The sequence below is a fragment of the Ursus maritimus genome, unplaced genomic scaffold (genome assembly GCF_017311325.1).
Source record: "Ursus maritimus isolate PB19 unplaced genomic scaffold, ASM1731132v1 scaffold_33, whole genome shotgun sequence".
NCBI lineage: Eukaryota > Metazoa > Chordata > Mammalia > Carnivora > Ursidae > Ursus > Ursus maritimus.
In genome coordinates, this window is record NW_024425897.1 from 8389943 (window position 1) to 8406870 (window position 16928).

Here is a 16928-nt window from a genome sequence, read left to right on the forward strand (position 1 = left end):
CCTTTTACTAGTGAGCCAAGAACATCCTATCGGCCGTCCTTCCCCCCCAGGATGGGAGGATGCCATGTGCCCCTGTGTTTCCAGAAGCATAAAGCGGTGGAGGATTAACACACTGCTGTGGGACTTCTGCTTCCTGAGGAAGGAAGCGTCCAAGGACTGGCTCAGGTGGCTGTACGGAACCTGACAGCAGAGGACAGGAGCTGGGGAGGGGGGCGGCGGTAGGAGGGGAGGGGAGACGGAGAAAGGGGAGGCAGCCGCAGTCACTTTCTGGGCCTGTCTGGAAGAAGACGGCCATAGCACCAGCTCAAACACCGTGGACAAGAAGCACTGGGAAGGAAGCCTGGTGGACGGCTTGAGCGCCCCTCAGACGGGGTTAAATCTCAGCTGCAGCCTCAAAAGGGACTTCTTCAGAGTTTTGTTATAGTTTAGATATTTTCAGGAAGGACACTGGGGCTTGGGACAGATGGGCGTTTTCCTCTGATTCAGGCCCTTAAATTTTATGCAACTAAATCTTACTTGATTCCTCTCATGTGGGAATGTGCTGTTCGCTCTGAAGAGCAAGGAGGGTATCAGCTCCCTGGGCAGCTGGCTGCCAGCGTTACACAACCCGGGTAACCCACTCGGGATGAGGGAACGCCTTTGTGCTATTAAGGAACACCCAGCGGGGGCACCACGGTTTTGGAGTTGAACTGCTGCTGCGGCCTCTGAGCACCTCACTCCAAGCAGAGGTGGCCACTCCAACTGTGCATCCTTCCTTCCGAGTAGACTCTGAACTCGATCTCAGAGTCTACTGAGAGACCACCCCAGACCTTTTCACTTACCTTCCTGTAAGTACATGACTGCCTGGGAATAGTTCTGCAAGGCATGATGGGTCCTTCCGAGGCTACTATAGGACACTGTCTTGGCCACCAAGTCATTCATCTGTGCAGCGAGGCTCAAGTGCTGTTCTTGATAGACCACAGCCCTCTCAAAGGTGCCCAGGGATTCATATGTCAGGCCCAGGTTCCCGTAGGCTCGGCCCTGGCATGTGGGGTTGTTGGTTTCCTCTGCTATCTGCAGATCGAGCTGGTGGTACTGCAGGGCTGTATCATATTCCCCCATCTGCTGGTAAACGCCACCTAGGCCACAGGCCGCATCACTTTCCAGAGCTCGGTCTTTCATCTCTCTGGCAATGTTCAGCTGGCGTTCGAGGCAGGAAATGGCTTGTTCGTAATTCCCTAATTGGCTGTGCAGACTTCCTAGCTCTCCATAGGCCTGGGCTTTATTAAAGGCCTCCCCGAGCTCATGGGTGACCACGAGCCTCTTTTCAAAGCACACAAGGGCTTGCTGCAAGCTCCCCATTGCCCTGTGGGGATGTAGACAGAAAAGCAATGATATTATTTTGTGCAGGTGCAGACATGCTAAAGCCCCCGAGAAAATGAAAAGCATTTGTCACTGTCACTTACTATAGAAGCTCTTAACTCCTCTTCTAGCTAAAATCTATCATGTGCCCTTAGAGTGAGATGCAGGGGAATTTCATAATCTGGAAAGCAATTCAAAAGTCATCCCTTAGTGACCTTCCCAAGAGCTTGAGATTCAATGGGATATACACCCCAGAGGAAACATAAAATATATTAATAGGCACAATGATAGCAAGTGAACTGTTTGGTTCTTCGGGCCTCCCAATTTCCACTACCGCTTAGACTATGTTTTTGAAATCACTTTACAATGGCTATAAATCTTTCACCCTGAGCTTCTCAGAGCACTCTGTGGGTGATGATTTAGTTTGACCCTTGCCCTTCCTCCACTCCAGGAGCCCTAATCCCTTGCTGATCTGGAAGGGCCGTAAATTCTGCAGACACAGACACCTTCTTGGGTTCCCCACATTCAGAAGGAAAGCATCACGTTGGCCAACAGTGTGTCTTTTTGTGCTGCGCAGAGATGACATGATAAGACTGGGAAGAGCATGGATTTTGGCGGCAGACCAAGTCAGTTGTGTGGGGCACATGAATTCCTCTCCCTGAGCCTCTGTTTCTGGATGATAGTAAATCCTACATCCCACAGCAGATCATAATAAGTGTAGAGTAATACAGGATTGCCATAAATATTAAGCAAGATATCTCTGCAAGGTGCCTAGCTAGCATGATGATGACAGTATATATTTATTCACTCCTGCCATCTTCAGGTGGCTTTCCCTAAAAGCAACAAAACGGGAGTCCGCGTAATTGGTGGGTATAGGTGTTGCATTAACAAACACATTCATATAATATGATGAGAGACATTCAGAAAATATCAGTTGAATTGATACATTCACCTTTCCCGTTCCCATTACCCCTTTTATCTTGCTCATTATGAGGCAGTCAAAAAAGCACTGCATTTGGGGTCAGACAGCCGTGTTTGACTCTCAGCTGTCCTGAATCTTTAAGCTGCGTAACCTTGGACAGCGACCTAACACCTCTGGGCTTTAGTTTCTTCCTCCATAACATATGGGTAATAATATCCCCACTAAATTCACAAAATCATTGGGGGAGCCAAATAAGATACGTATGAAAATGCTTTATAGGTAACAAGCCGCTGTGCAGACCCTAAGTTGCCATCACTGCCACAAATGCTCTTTGTGCACGTGATCGACCACATCTGTCCTCTGTCGTCTTTACCTGTGTCCATTTCCTAGGCCCCGGTAAGCCTTGGCTTGGTCTTGCATGCGATTCAGACTCTGGGCAACAGATAAATACTGTTCATAGTACTTGATAGCTTCCTCATAGTCACCCAGGGCCTCGTAGCAATCCCCCAGATTGCCGTAGGCCCGGCCCCTGTCGAGCACGGACTCATTTCCACTTAGCTGCTGCAACATGGCCAACTGCTGCTCGAAGTAGCCGATGGCCTCTTCCATCACATTCATGTTCATCTTTGTGATCCCCATGTTGCCGTAGACCTGGGCTTCCAGACTGGGGTCCTTCAGCTTCTGCCCCAGGTCCAGCTGCTCTTCATAACACTTGAATGCCATTGTATATTTCCCAAGGGCCATGTAGACCGCGGCCAGATGCCCGTGAGCTCTGCACTCCCCCGGCAAGTCGCTCAGCTCCTGATAGACCTCCAGTTCCTGTGTGTGATAACCCAGGGCCTTGTCATATTTCTGGATCATCCGGTATGCTGTGCCCAGGGCTGCATAGGCACTGGCTTCTAGTCTTCTGTCCTTGACGTGGTGAGCTAAGCCCAGCTGCTGCTCATAGAATTTTATTGCACCATTTATATCTTTTTTACAGATGAATATATCACCCAGATTCCCCAGGGCTCGAAATTTAGCCTGGGAATTATTCAGCGACTGGGCTAGGGACAGTAGGTACTTCTGACACTCTTCAGCTTTGCTGAAGTTCAGCAGAGCCTTGAATGCTAGGCCCAAGTTACAGTAAGCTTTTGCCTGGCTCAATTTGTCATGGAGGTCTTTGGCCAGTGCTAGATCCTGCTCATAGTACTTCACCGCCTCCTGGTAGTTTCCGAGGCAGTAATGGGCATAGCCGAGATTGTGGCAGACCTTCCCTTCTCCTTCCATGTCTTGAAGGTCAGGAGCGAGCCGGAGGTACTGTTCATAATAGGGGGCGGCCTGGACATACTCTCCCCGAGAGCAGTGGAAGTTGCCCAGGTTGCTGAGAGCCCGGGCCTCGCTCTGGATGTCACGAAGCTCCCGAGCAATGTTCAGGTGGTTCTGATAATGTTGCAGGGCCCGGTCATGGGCCCCCAGGGCCTGGTAAGCCACGGCCAGGTTCCCATGTGTGGATGCCTGTGAGGCACGGTCATTCACTTCCATGGAGATCTGCAGCTCCTGCCGGTGGTATTTGACAGCCTGGTCATACATGCCCAGAGCATTGTAGGCGTTGCCCATATTCCCATAGGCACGGCCCTGGGCAGCATAGTCACTCAGCTCCTGGGCGATGCACAGGTGGGTCTTGTGGAGTTTCAGAGCCGTATCATAATCACCTTTCATCTGGTGTATGATTCCTAAGAAAGAGAATAAAGGAACAGAAAAAGGTTAGAATTACTGATGAGCAGTTTCGGGGAAAAAATGTAATTTGCAACTCAATTTATACTCAAACCCAATCCAGATGAATTAGAGAATTTAAAATAACAGAAGGTAGAATTAAATATTTATCAGCGCTCCAGAGGGGAGATAACTTTCTAAGCTTTGAAGCAACAGAAAAAAAAAAACACAGACAGATTTGATTACAAAATTAGGAAGTTTTATACTCAAATATATATCTAAAGTTAAAAGACAAACCCAATACTGGAAAATACGTGACACATCTATCACAAAATCCAATAGCTACCGTGTTTTCCAAGATTTCCAAGATTTCACTTGGTCTGATTTTTTTTTTTTAATTTAAAATCAAACCCCCAGTTTACTGAAATAGGCAAAAAACAGTTAAGTGTGAGCAGACAACTCACATCCAAGAAATACAAAGAGTAACCACAGGGGAAAATGCTAATTTCTTTTAATATTCAAAGAAACACAAAATAAAGCAACCCCGAAGTACCATTTTACTTCAACTAAATTAGCAAACAAAGAATTTAAACAGCAACCCTATACTGATGAGGTTGCCCTGAAACTGGTAAGCACATCAGCTGCTGGACATGGACAGGAACGGCCCGTGGAGAAGCAGGATGGCAGGAACCACAAACGCGGACCTGCTCAGACCCGGCAATCCTACTCATGGGCATATATTCTAAGGAAGCCATCAGACAAATGCAAAAGCTATTCCGCACAGCGATCTTCACTGCAGCGTTACAGATTCGTGGGAAACCAGAAACATCTTAAAAGGCAAACACTGGGGGACTGTAGAGGTACATTCTGGTATATCAACTCAATAGAGGATTATGCAGTCATTAAAAGATAATTACGAAGTCTGTGTAGAAAAATGGGAGGAAAGGGTTCTTACAATAATAAGCAGAAAAAAGCAGAAAACAGTGCTGCATGCTCCCCGTGACAACAACTAGGGAAATAAATGTGTGCACATAATCCCCTTGCGGGGATTATGCAAAAACAGCAACTGCTGCCTTGTGAGGTGATGGGATTTGAATGATTTTTTTCTTCCAAAACTTCTTGGAATCCTGCTTTACGGCTTTTACACTCAATAATAAGAGCACTTTCAACAACCTTCATAAGCTATGCTCTAGCAGCTAAGCTGTTGTTTCTACAAGCAGTTCGAAATGAGATATATCATCGGTATAAAAAAGAGAAAGTAGTTCCAGATAAGGGACATCATCAGAGTAACTTGGGAGGCACCTTTGAGGAGGACCTGGTTCACCCCAGTGGGGGCTGGGTTGGGGGCACTGGAGAAGATGGACGGAATCTAGTTCGCAAACAGGTTCCTCCTTGCCCTTGGATTTGAACATACTTTTCCATGAATCAACGCGTGAGCTTTGCAGTGGGGACCAAAACCCACAAGAGTACAAAAAGCAAAAACACCAAGCTGGGTTCTTGTTAAAAGTCTGAACTAAAAATAGACACGCTGAGAAAGCAGGCTGTCAAAATCCAGCCCCACGATTTGCCTCTCTCTGCGACACTTCCACGCACTCCCTCACTTCCTCCGCGCTGGCCCAGGATTTACTGCGTGCAGAGGCTTGTGGCGGGCAGCAGGGACAGACAGAAAACGAGATGCAAGTCTGCCCTCAGGGAGCGCGCCGGGTTGTGAGGGAGCCGCTCGTGGAACGCATAATGTCAGCACACATCATAAACGCTGAAGCGACGGGGGCAGAAAGGGGCGTGTGAGGGCTGCTCTTCTGTCCCCGTGTCCTCCCCTGCCGGGGGTGGAGGTCTGCCCCATCACAGGACTTGCGTCTACCTCTGGGCCCAGACAGCTGTCTGATGTTAACTCGACTCGGGGTACTGAATACATCATCTAGCCTCTCTGAGCTTTTCATAGTTCGTCTATAAAGTGAGGAAAAGAATCCTCTCAATGCCAGTCTCAGAGGGCAGTAGTGAGGATCAAATGAAATCACATATGTGCCAGTGCACTATAAAGCATAGGCTGGAATTCAAATATTCGTCACTGACATTACTCTAGGCTTCCAGGGAAGGGAATTCTCAAGGCGGCAGAGATGACACAAACGATGGCAATTATTCTGGGTATTTTCTTAGAGGAGTACAGTATTTCATGATTTAAAGTAAGTAAATCATGGTCCTCTATACAATGGAATTACAGTGTCATTAAAAACGGTGAAGCAGGAAAAAAAAGTGAGTCTGCCCTAGAACAAATGATTTAATTTAAAAAAGTGGAGAAGTGGAAGATGATACATTGACATGGAAAAAATTACAATATATTAATGGAATATATGGTCACAAAACAGAACATTGTCATAAAAACATTAATGGGTGTATATACATGTAAGTTTACATTTATATGTCTACATACAGCATACAATTTATTTAAATGTTAACAGTAGTAATCTTGGGGGGTGGAACTGCAGGTTTTTTCATTTTGCTTCTCTGTATTTTAAGTGGGGTTTTTTCTATAACGAATGCATAGCACTTAGTTTAAAAATTACTGAAAGGATTTTTAAAACTCTGATGCAACAAGCAAAGTAATATTCCTGGGGATTGGGTCTGTTCACTCCCCTCGGTTGGAGACGTCACCGGTATCCTTGCTGGAAGGACGGGGTTTTTCAGAACCTGTCTCAAGGTGAGAAACTCTAAGCTACCCGAGGGGCAATAATTAGCATCACCTAGAATCCCAATAGTGGTGAAAAATTATTAGTGACAAATGTTTCAGTTCTAAAGATGTGAATTTGGCCTGTATCCCTTAACTGCCTTTATGTAAAGAGAAAATTTTTAGATTTCAAATTTCCGGGAATCCTTCAAGGAAATGAATCATTTGCTCCCTCTGTCTTCACTTTCTGCATTTCTAAAATGAGAGGGAAAATATCTGCCCAGACAAGAGTCTGCAGTTAGGAACAGAGTCAGAGCTTGGGGCCGGGGGGTGGAGTTGGGGGGCAGCAGCAGGAGTGCCCACATCTCCCTCTGAGCACTTTCTCCCACAGCAATGCCTTTGTATTGATTTTTTTTCCCCCTCACAGCTTTTAGATTTCTTTGCAAGGGTTTTTTTTTTTTTTTTTTAAAGATTTTACTTATTTATTTGACAGAGAGAGACAGCCAGCGAGAGGGAACACAAGCAGGGGGAGTGGGAGAGGAAGAAGCAGGCTCCCAGAGGAGGAGCCTGATGCGGGGCTCAATCCCAGAACCCCAGGATCACGCCCTGAGCCGAAGGCAGACGCTTAACGACTGAGCCACCCAGGCACCCCTGCAAGGGTTTTTTTAAGCCAATATGATCATTAGTTGGTTTCCAGGATGATGTTAAAAAGAAACAAGCAGTGTGAGCCCTTCAGAGAAGGCACTGGAGGAAGGTCAGGTAAGTTTTCTTGCTCCCTGCCACCAAGGACACAGGTCTCTCTTGCTAGCCCCCCACCCTTCCCACTTGTACACCATCCTAGAGGAGACTAAGTATCCGGAAGGCACACTATCATGAAAAAGCACAGAACTTAAAGTCAGCAGTTTTGTTTCACAAGTCTGGCTCCCACCTCGTTCAGCTGGGTACCTTTGAGATAGTCACTTTATGTCTCTGAGGCTTTCTTTCTTTCCTTTTTCGTTTTTTTTTTGAGAGAGAGAGAGAGTGCACACAGGGGAGCAGGGGGTGTAGGGGGAGGGGAGGGGCAGAGGCAGAGGGAGGGAGAATCTGAAGCAGATTCCACATCCAGCACGGAGCCCAATGCGGGGCTCAATCTCACAACCTTGAGATCATGAACTGAGCTGAAATCAAGAGTCAGCCACTTAACCGAATGAACCACCCAGGTGCCCCTCCTTTTCTTTTCTAACCGACAACTTTTTGGTGTTTTTCTTTTCTTATTAAGGTCAGGTTATACCATCTCAAAGAAAAGGCATGAGAAATATACTGGTGTGGATCAATAAGCTTTGTAACCTACAGCATGCTATTTGAACATGATACAGGCAGTATTTAGAGAGTGACAAAGGAAAAGGAATTCCATGTTTCCTCTCATGGCCTCAAGAGTCTGGCCTAGTTAATAGGGAGCAGTTGGGATGATAATGGCTACCCAGGGTTCAATGAGTTGTGAAAGAAACTGCCTGCTGGTGATGGCAAAATGGTCTGACCCCCAGCCAGCTTGCCCATGCACATCCCTTCCTTCTCCCCTTCCTCCTCATCTGACACTTCCGAGGCTCTATAAAGGATCAGGAAGAATCTCAAAAACAAAGACTTCCGGACACAGGCAAGGGTAGGAGGCGACGGGCCTGGCTGAGATGGGGATTTTTTTTATCTGCCCTGTGTCTCTACTGTCCCAGCCTCTGCCAGCCTGGAGAATTCTGAACAGAACATTACACACTCTTGGCAGCCGTTCTCTTTGTGGAGGCAACATAAAAGCGGCCCCGAGAACTGCCAGCAGAGTGACTGCACATGCTGAGGAGATAATCTGCAGATCCTCCTTCCCTTTCGAGACCACAGCTTGATTTTCCAGGGCCGTCACTCAGATGAAGACTTACAGAGAGCCTGTCAGCAGGGGTGTGCTAGGTGACAACGTGCTGCAGGGAGGGGGATTAAATGAAGATTAGTGGGGCAGAAGATCCTCACAAAGCCGAGTTCCCACAAGGGCGTGTGGAGAAAGGACACACGGATATGGATTCATACATCACCACGGTGGGCCTCCGCCTGGGGGACGGGAATGGTTACTGCCTGGGAACAGTAACACCTACTTTATGTGCCGTCGTGAGGGCTCAGGAGATCATGCTTGTGAGGAGCCAGCACAAGTGCCCGGGACATGGTAAATGCTCGATACACTATGCTTTTTATTTTTAACCATCACCCGCAAGACTAAGGGAGGTGCGAACAGGATGCGCCAAGCAGACTTTCTACTGAAATGAGAACACTCAGTGTTTCAGCAGGGACTTCTGGCTGCCTTTCCTCTTGTGAATTCTCTGAAAGGGGGCCTCAGGGTATGTCCGCAAATAGTGGACATTTACTGAAAATATTATTGCTCTGATCGCGAACAGTCCGTGATCCAAATGGGGCTTTAAGAGCTCATCTGTTCTTTCCTGCTGCTCTCCAACAGGTTGGCTTCTGCCACACCCTAACCAAAGCCCCAGCCATTCTCAGGAGACATGAGCTGTGGGAGCTGAAAGAGGCCCTGCTATAGGTCCACTCTATAAATGACGTGGCCCAGGCCCAGTGAGAGGAAGTGAGGTCACGTCAGAGCTGAGGGAGGTACTCTTGACCCTCAGCTCTACCAGCCCATCTGCTTCCAAGATAAGCAGGAGGCATAAAGGAACGTTCTTATTAGTCTCCTAGGTAGGACATGGGACAGCAGCTGTGCTAAAAGTTCTCCTCTGTTAGAAATACACCCAGAGGGGTGTCTGGGTGGCTTAGTCCATTGAGCATCTGCCGTCAGCTCAGGTCATGATCCTGGAGTCCTGGGATTGAGCCCCATGTCAGGCTCCCTGCTCAGCCGGGAACTTTCTTCTCCCTCTGCCTGGGGATCCCGCTGCTTGTGCTCTCTCTCTTTCTTTCTCGCTCTATCTCAAATAAATAAATAAAATCTTTTTAAAAAAGAAAGAAATATACCTAGAAGTATTTACAGATGAAACAACATGGTGTCTATGGTTTGCTTTAAAAACCACGCTAGCGGGGGGTGGGGGGGAAGTAAGCATGTATGGGTGGGTGGGTGTGGGTGTGTTTATGAAAATAGATGAAACAAGATTAGCAAAGTTTTTTTTTAAGCAAAATGTTGATAACTCGGTTATGACCATGTGGGGGTTCATTATACTATTCCGTGTGTGTGTGTGTAAAACATTCCATAATAGAAAATTAAATCAAATAATCGAGATATGCAGAGAGATCTGTACGGCACATTCTTCTGTAGTTCCTTTTGGGTCAGGAAACTTCCTCATAGCTAAGTCCTGAAGCGGATATTTAAGTTCATTGGTCTGTCTGTGGGACATCAGGAGAGAAAGAAATCAGCGGTCACCAGCATGGGTAGGTACACCAGCCTCCACGTCCTTCTTCAGGCTGGGAGGACTGACAGCAACACAGAGGCTTGTCCCATTGCGTTGATTTCTTTATAGGCACAATATTTAATTTTACCTTTAATGTCAAAGGCTCTTAAAGGATAGGATGATATTTTGTCAATCCAACAGGCGGGGCTGGAGTGGGTAGTGAAAACAGCTGAAAAGCATGCTCCACAGAAACAGCACTAAATATTCACAGCTGGTCCTCCCAATCCTCCTCCTCACCAGGGGGAGTGGCCCCGGTTTCTTCGGGGCACCCATTATTCCAGCTCTTTAGGTTCCCCAGGTCCTCTCCCTCTCAAGTTGCCATGTAGAGTTTTTCCACATTGTCCCTAAAATACCCCAAGGCTTGGAGTGGGGAGGAGGAGACAGGCCTGCTGAGTCAACAGATGGCTGGGATCGAAGGCATGAGAGCAAAGTGCTCTGTGTTAGAAATACAACCAACTGGACGTTTTATCTCCTTTTCAGGTTACTATTTATGAGCCTAGGGACAAGCTCATTATTTTTGCCAGTGGAGGACGGCAAAGGTACAGAAATTTTTAAATGCAGATAATTCCAAAATTACTTCTCATGTGATCTCGGCTACACGCATCTTCCTGGTAGGTAAGCTTTTCCTGAAAACCGGTGCCTGGCCCCCTCTACTTGTTAATCTCATACACACTTCAAAACAATCCTGTGAGATCACTACTGCGGTCTCAGAGACCCAGAAGGTTCAAGAACTCACTCAGGGCCATACAGCTCCAGGTAGCAGAACAGATACTGGACCCTAGGTTCTTCTGACTCAGGAATCTGTGCTCTTTCACCCATTTCCCTTCTGGAATGAACCTGGAATGCCTTCTAGTGAAAGGTGGTCATGATTTTGCACCCACTTCTATTTTAATGTTAGTCTACGGTTGTGCAGCTGCATGAGGACAGATTGCTGGTCTGGCTAAATGTGTATCTAGAGCAGGGCAGTGTACACCAGCAACCGGGAAATCCTAAAAGATGAAGGAATGCAGTAGGAAGAAGCAGATGTAATCATTCGTGTGGGCGTCACCTCTGGAGAACTCTTGGGCCATCACGTGTCTGTTCTGCCACCATTTATCTTAATTACATCTGTCTACTTTTTCTACCCGACCCACCAGGCTCTTCCTGTTCCTCGAAAGGGTAAGTGAAGTTAAGGGCCTGTTATCTTCCTTTGCTTCCACAGCAATTTGAGATGTCTTCCGTGACACTGAGAGTTCAGTGGCACTTCTGTCCCAGATACCAATTGCCCTCTCCTTCTTTTTCAGTCCCGAGGAGCCCACTATAATAAGGTCACGGAAATCCCTGCACATGCCACCTCTGCCTCCCACAGACAGACTCCACCGGCAACTACCTTTTTCTTCCCCCCGTTTTATTGAGCTATAATTGACAAAACTGTATATATTTAAAGTATATAATGTGATGATTTGATATACCTATTCACTGTGCAACGATTACCACAATCAAGTTAATTAACACATCCATCACCTTTTTTTTGCCGAGAGAATACTTAAGATCTATTCTGTTAGCAAATTTCAAGCATATCGTAAGTATTATTAACTGTGGCTGCCGTGCTGTACGTTAGAACCTCAGAACTTATTACTCTGATAACCAAACTTGGAGGAAATAAAATGCAGCTGAAAGAGAAACAGAGGCCCTATTTGCTCCATCCCTGGTCCTCAAGGCTCTCCTTAGGCTGAACAGAGGCACAGTTCACACCTTTGCAGCCCCGTCTTGCCACTGTCCCAAAGGCCTGGGCTGAATGACAGTGACAAGAAGCCAGCCTGGAGCTCGCTGGAGCCCAGTTATTTCACTGCTTTCATACATGGCCCCACTTGCTCCTTCCCTCGGAGAGTTAAAAACCAAGACTGCAGGTGAATAGCTCAGAAATTCCCGGGGCCTGTTCCGCTGTAAATCCTGAGGCAGTGGGGAAGATTAATTGTGCCATGAGGTAGGGGAAGTAATAATTAAACCTATTAAAAAGAAGGTGGCTGGAGAGGGGTGCTCCGGAGATGGATGACGAGGTAGGAAGTGCTAGGCACAGTCATCCCTAACGGCTGTGGCCAGGCCACTGAGAGAGAACTTGGTGGGAAGCCCAGAGCAGAGTGAAAAATACGCTGGGCCTGCCTGGCCAAGCCCAGCCATTAGTCACTGTTTGGAGAAGGCAGAATGTGGCTGGTTTTCATTCTGGATCACAATAAGAGGAGGGAGGCATCCTCATAAGTTAACAATGCAGAGAATGTTACAGGGAGTTAGTTTCAATATGAAACAAACATTTCTTTTGTTTCAAGGTCTGGGGTTGAACCCCTGAAATGCAGAGATAACTGCTTCTGCTTCTCCCTTGAGCTGAGCCTCTAAAAACTGGACCAGTTCCACCTCCCCGGAACACCTTCTGAGTCCCTCTGGCCAGCAAAGTAAAGTATGGACCAATTAAAATGGCATTTACAAACTTTGCAGATCCAGCACCGAGCCAGCCATTCCTGCCCTGTGCTCCCTACACAATCCCAGCCAAGAAGCAGCCCCACTGGCCCTTCTGCTCAGTCCCACCCTGCCTTGTATGCCTGACTTTCTCATCCCATTTGCTTGGTTTGGACTGCCTTCCTCCCCCATCTGTGCCAGACTTTACTAATGTTCCCTACTCTGGTTCTCTTCTACATCCAGATGCGTATTTCGTACTTGGGAGAAGTCGGGCGTGGCCAAGTGACTTGTTTTGCCCAATGGAATGTGAGGAGAAGCGATGTGTTCCTTCCAGACAGAAGCACTTAGGAGCTGGACTACAATATTCCATGCTCTCTCCTCCCCTGCCTGATTGACTGCAGAAGCTATGTGTTCCAGATGGTGCTGCTACAAGAAGATGGAGCCATGGGAGGCCAGGATCAGTGGGGTGCATCTTGAGCGTTACGTGAACCTGTGGTAGCCTGGGTGTGAATATAATGCTCTATTGTTTTGGACCATGAAGATCTGTGGGCTGTTGTTACTGTACCAGACCCTAGCACATCGTCATGGATGTACCATCCAGCATCGACCCTCCAAGCCCTTGTTATAACCCACAATTTCCAACTGTCCTAACAAAGTCCATGTCAGAGGAGAGACACCTATTAACAGAAGTTTCCCAATGGGCTTTTGAATCACCCACACCTCTGGATGTCCTGAATTCTAGCCCTGAATCAAGTGAGACCACTAAAATCTATAAACTTGAACCAAATGAACTTGAACCCACACTGAATAGGCTTCAGTGAATTGAGGTTTCATCTTAATGCCCTAGAGTTAGTTGATTTTTGATTCAAGTTTGTTATTAGAAAAAGCACACTGAAATCTATTATAATCTTTGCTGCTAAAATTTTAGTTACACTGTAACATTTTATTACCATAATCTCATATATAAAATGTCTCTTGAGAAATTTCTTTTAGAATTCAGTTTTCCTTCCCCTGACGAATTCTATGCTCCCATCTTTCGGGTAATAAGAATTATGTGTGGTGTTTTGTTGTTGTTGTTGTTTGTTTTTTTGTTTTTTTTTGTTGTTGTTGTTTGTTTTTGCTTTGGCCACAAGGAAGCTCTCACTTAAATATGAAACTCTTAACAACCATGTTACCTTTTACGGGCTATATGTTTGGGCTCTTTTCCCTAATCTTTGTTTCCTACTTTTATTTGTATTTTCCTAATCTTGGTTTTTTATTTCTATAGTATCATCATTTCATATGGTAAGCTAAGTAAAATCCTTTATGGAATGAAACACATTATAGACAAGCAAGTGAGCAAAAATCTCTTACATCTGTTGTGTGCTCAGCTGACTTTGCCCCAGTAATCTGCCTACCCCCTTAGCCTGCCGTTTCTCCACTTTGTTGCTATTTGTTTTGTGGGCCCTGTTCTACCAGCTTTAATAACCCACAAGTGCCAGTTACTTGGAGACAGTGCTTTACAGTGGAAAGGTGCCGGGACCGTAACTGGAATCTCCCTATTCCTGGCTCCACCACTTCACTGTCTTCGTGCTCTTGAGAAAGTAAGTACTTTTCCTGGCCTCCAGTTTTCATCTATCTCAGATGACGACTAGGAAGATCAAATAAAAGTGGATGCCAGCACACAGATCAATGGAACAGAATAGAGAACTCAGAAAGGGACTCTCAACTCTACAGTCAGCTAACCTTCGACAAAGCAGGAAAGAATATCCAATGGAAAAAAGACAGTAAAAAACCCAGAATGGCTGGGTTGGCGCTGGATCCGAAAAGTTTGTAAATGCCATTTTAATTGGTCCACACTTTACTTCAACAAATGGTGTTGGGAAAATTGGACAGCCACAGGCAGAAGAATGAAACTGGACCATTTCCTTACACCATACAAAAAATAGACTCAAAATGGATGAAAGACCTAAATGTGAGGCAGGAATCCATCAAAATCCTAGAGGAGAACACAGGCGGCAACTTCCTCGACCTCAGCCGCCCCAACGTCTTCATGGACACTTCGCCAAAGGCAAGGGAAGCAAAGGCAAAAATGAACTAACTAAAGGGACTTCATCAAGATAAAAAGCTTTTGCATAGCAAAGGAAACAGTCAACGAAACCAAAAGGCAACCGTCAAAACAGGAGAAGATATTTGCAATTGACATATCAGATAAAGGGCTAGTATCCAAAATTTATAAAGAAACTTAGCAAACTCAACACCCAAGGACCAAATAATCCAATCAAGAAATGGGCAGAAGACATGAAGAGACATTTCTGCAAAGAAGATATCCAAATGGCCAAGAGACACATGAAAAAGTGCTCCACATCTCTCGGCATCAGGGAAATACAAATCAAAACCACAATGAGATACCACCTCACACCAGTCAGAATGGCTAAAATTAACAAGTCAGGAAATGACAGATGTTGGTGAGGATGCAGAGAAAGGGGAACCCTCCTACACTGGTGGTAGGAATGCAAGCTGGTGCAGCCACTCTGGAAAACAGTATGGAGGTTCCTCAGAAAGTTGAAAATAGAGCTACCCTATGACCCAGCAATTGCGCTACTGGGTATTTACCCCGAAGATACAAATGTAGTGATTCGAAGGGGCACCTGCACCCCAATGTTTATAGCAGCAATGTCCACAATAGTCAAACTATGGAAAGAGCCCAGATGTCCACTGACAGATGAATGGATAAAGAAGATGTGGTATATATACACAATGGAATATTATGCAGTCATCAAAAAGCAAAAGCTTGCCATATGCAATGATGTGGATGGAACTAGAGGGTATTATGCTGAGTGAAATAAGTCAATTGGAGAAAGACAATTATCATATGATCTCACTAATATGTGGAATTTGAGAAACAAGGCAGAGGATCATAGGGGAAGCAAGGAAAAAATGAAACAAGACGAAACCAGAGAGGAAGACAAACCTTAAGAGACTCTTAATCTCAGGAAACAAACTGAGGGTTGCTGGAGTGGAGGAGGGATGGGGTGGCTGGGTGATGGACGCTGGGGAGGTCATGTGTTGTGCTGAGCACTGTGTATTGTATAATACTGATGAAGCACAGACCTGTACCCTTGAAACAAATAATACATTATACGTTAATAATAAAAAATGAATGAATGAATGAATGAATGATTGAATGAAAGAATGAGAATGCCAAGGTGTGATATACTCCATTTTCTAGGGGGCGGGATTATTCCATACAGCTTCAGTTACCATAGTCCTTGATATTACAAATAACAAAATCAAAATATGCCACTCCCGCTACCATTATTTTACTATAGAGCATAACTCGTTCTAAGTCGTAGATGCCATCATATTTCCAAAGTGAGCACACCAAAGAAAACTTTGTAACAGGACATGTCATCCAAGGAGGATGCAAAATTATGGGCTCTGAGAATATTATAGCCAAGCTTTGCATGTGACATGAGAATGGGGCCCATTTCCTGAAGGGTCTCAGTGTGTGCATGTTGGAGAGGAGATCCCTGCTCCCCAAGGACATTTGAATATGAGGTGGGCATTTTTGGTTGTCACCATATCTGGGAGCCCACACTGACAGACTGTGGGTGGACCCAGGGGTACCCAACAGCCTGTGCCATGTGGGAAAGGTCCTGCACAATGAAGAACCATCACACCCCCAAACGCCAGTAGACTACGTTGAGAAACACTGGATACTCTGGGGTGATTTCCTACCCTGGCACTAATTAATAATCTGAAAAGAAAAAAAAAAGGAAAAACCCACAACTTCGTTTCTGTCTTGCCATGCAGCTGAAGCTGTTAAAATAAATCATGAAAATTAATTAATTGGGAAGTATTTTGGCTGGTATCCAACAAGTTAAGCAAAACACCACGAAACTAGGAACCTTAATTCTAAAATCTGGCTTACTGACTGACTGCCTCCACCAGTTTCTTACCTGTGGAATGTAATTCATTGTAAAGATAAATGAAAAAACACCTATGGGGTGCCTAGCTGGCTTGGTCAGAAGAGCATGGGACTCTTGATCTCAGGGTTGTTTGAGCCCCAGGTTGGGTATAGAGATAATTTAAATGAAAAGTTATTTAAAAAATTTTTTTAAAAATGGGGGGCCCCTGGATGGCTCAGTTGGTTAAGTGTTCCACTCTTGATCTCAGCTCAGGTCTTGATCTCAGGGTCATGAGTTTAAGCCGTGCACTGGGTTCCATGCTGCACACGGAGCCTACTTTTAAAAATTTTTAAATAAATAATAAAAAATAAAAGACACCTATATACGGGCTTCCTCCCAATTTCATTATGATAATTAAAAAGGGGGAGATAATTATTTACTAAATAATAAAAAATAGTAATAGCACTAATAAATGACAATAATACACAAAATCTTCCTTTGTGAGCTCATTCAGTACCTGACACCAAAAACCAACCGTGTGACTCCCAAACATGCAATTCTAGCTCAGACTC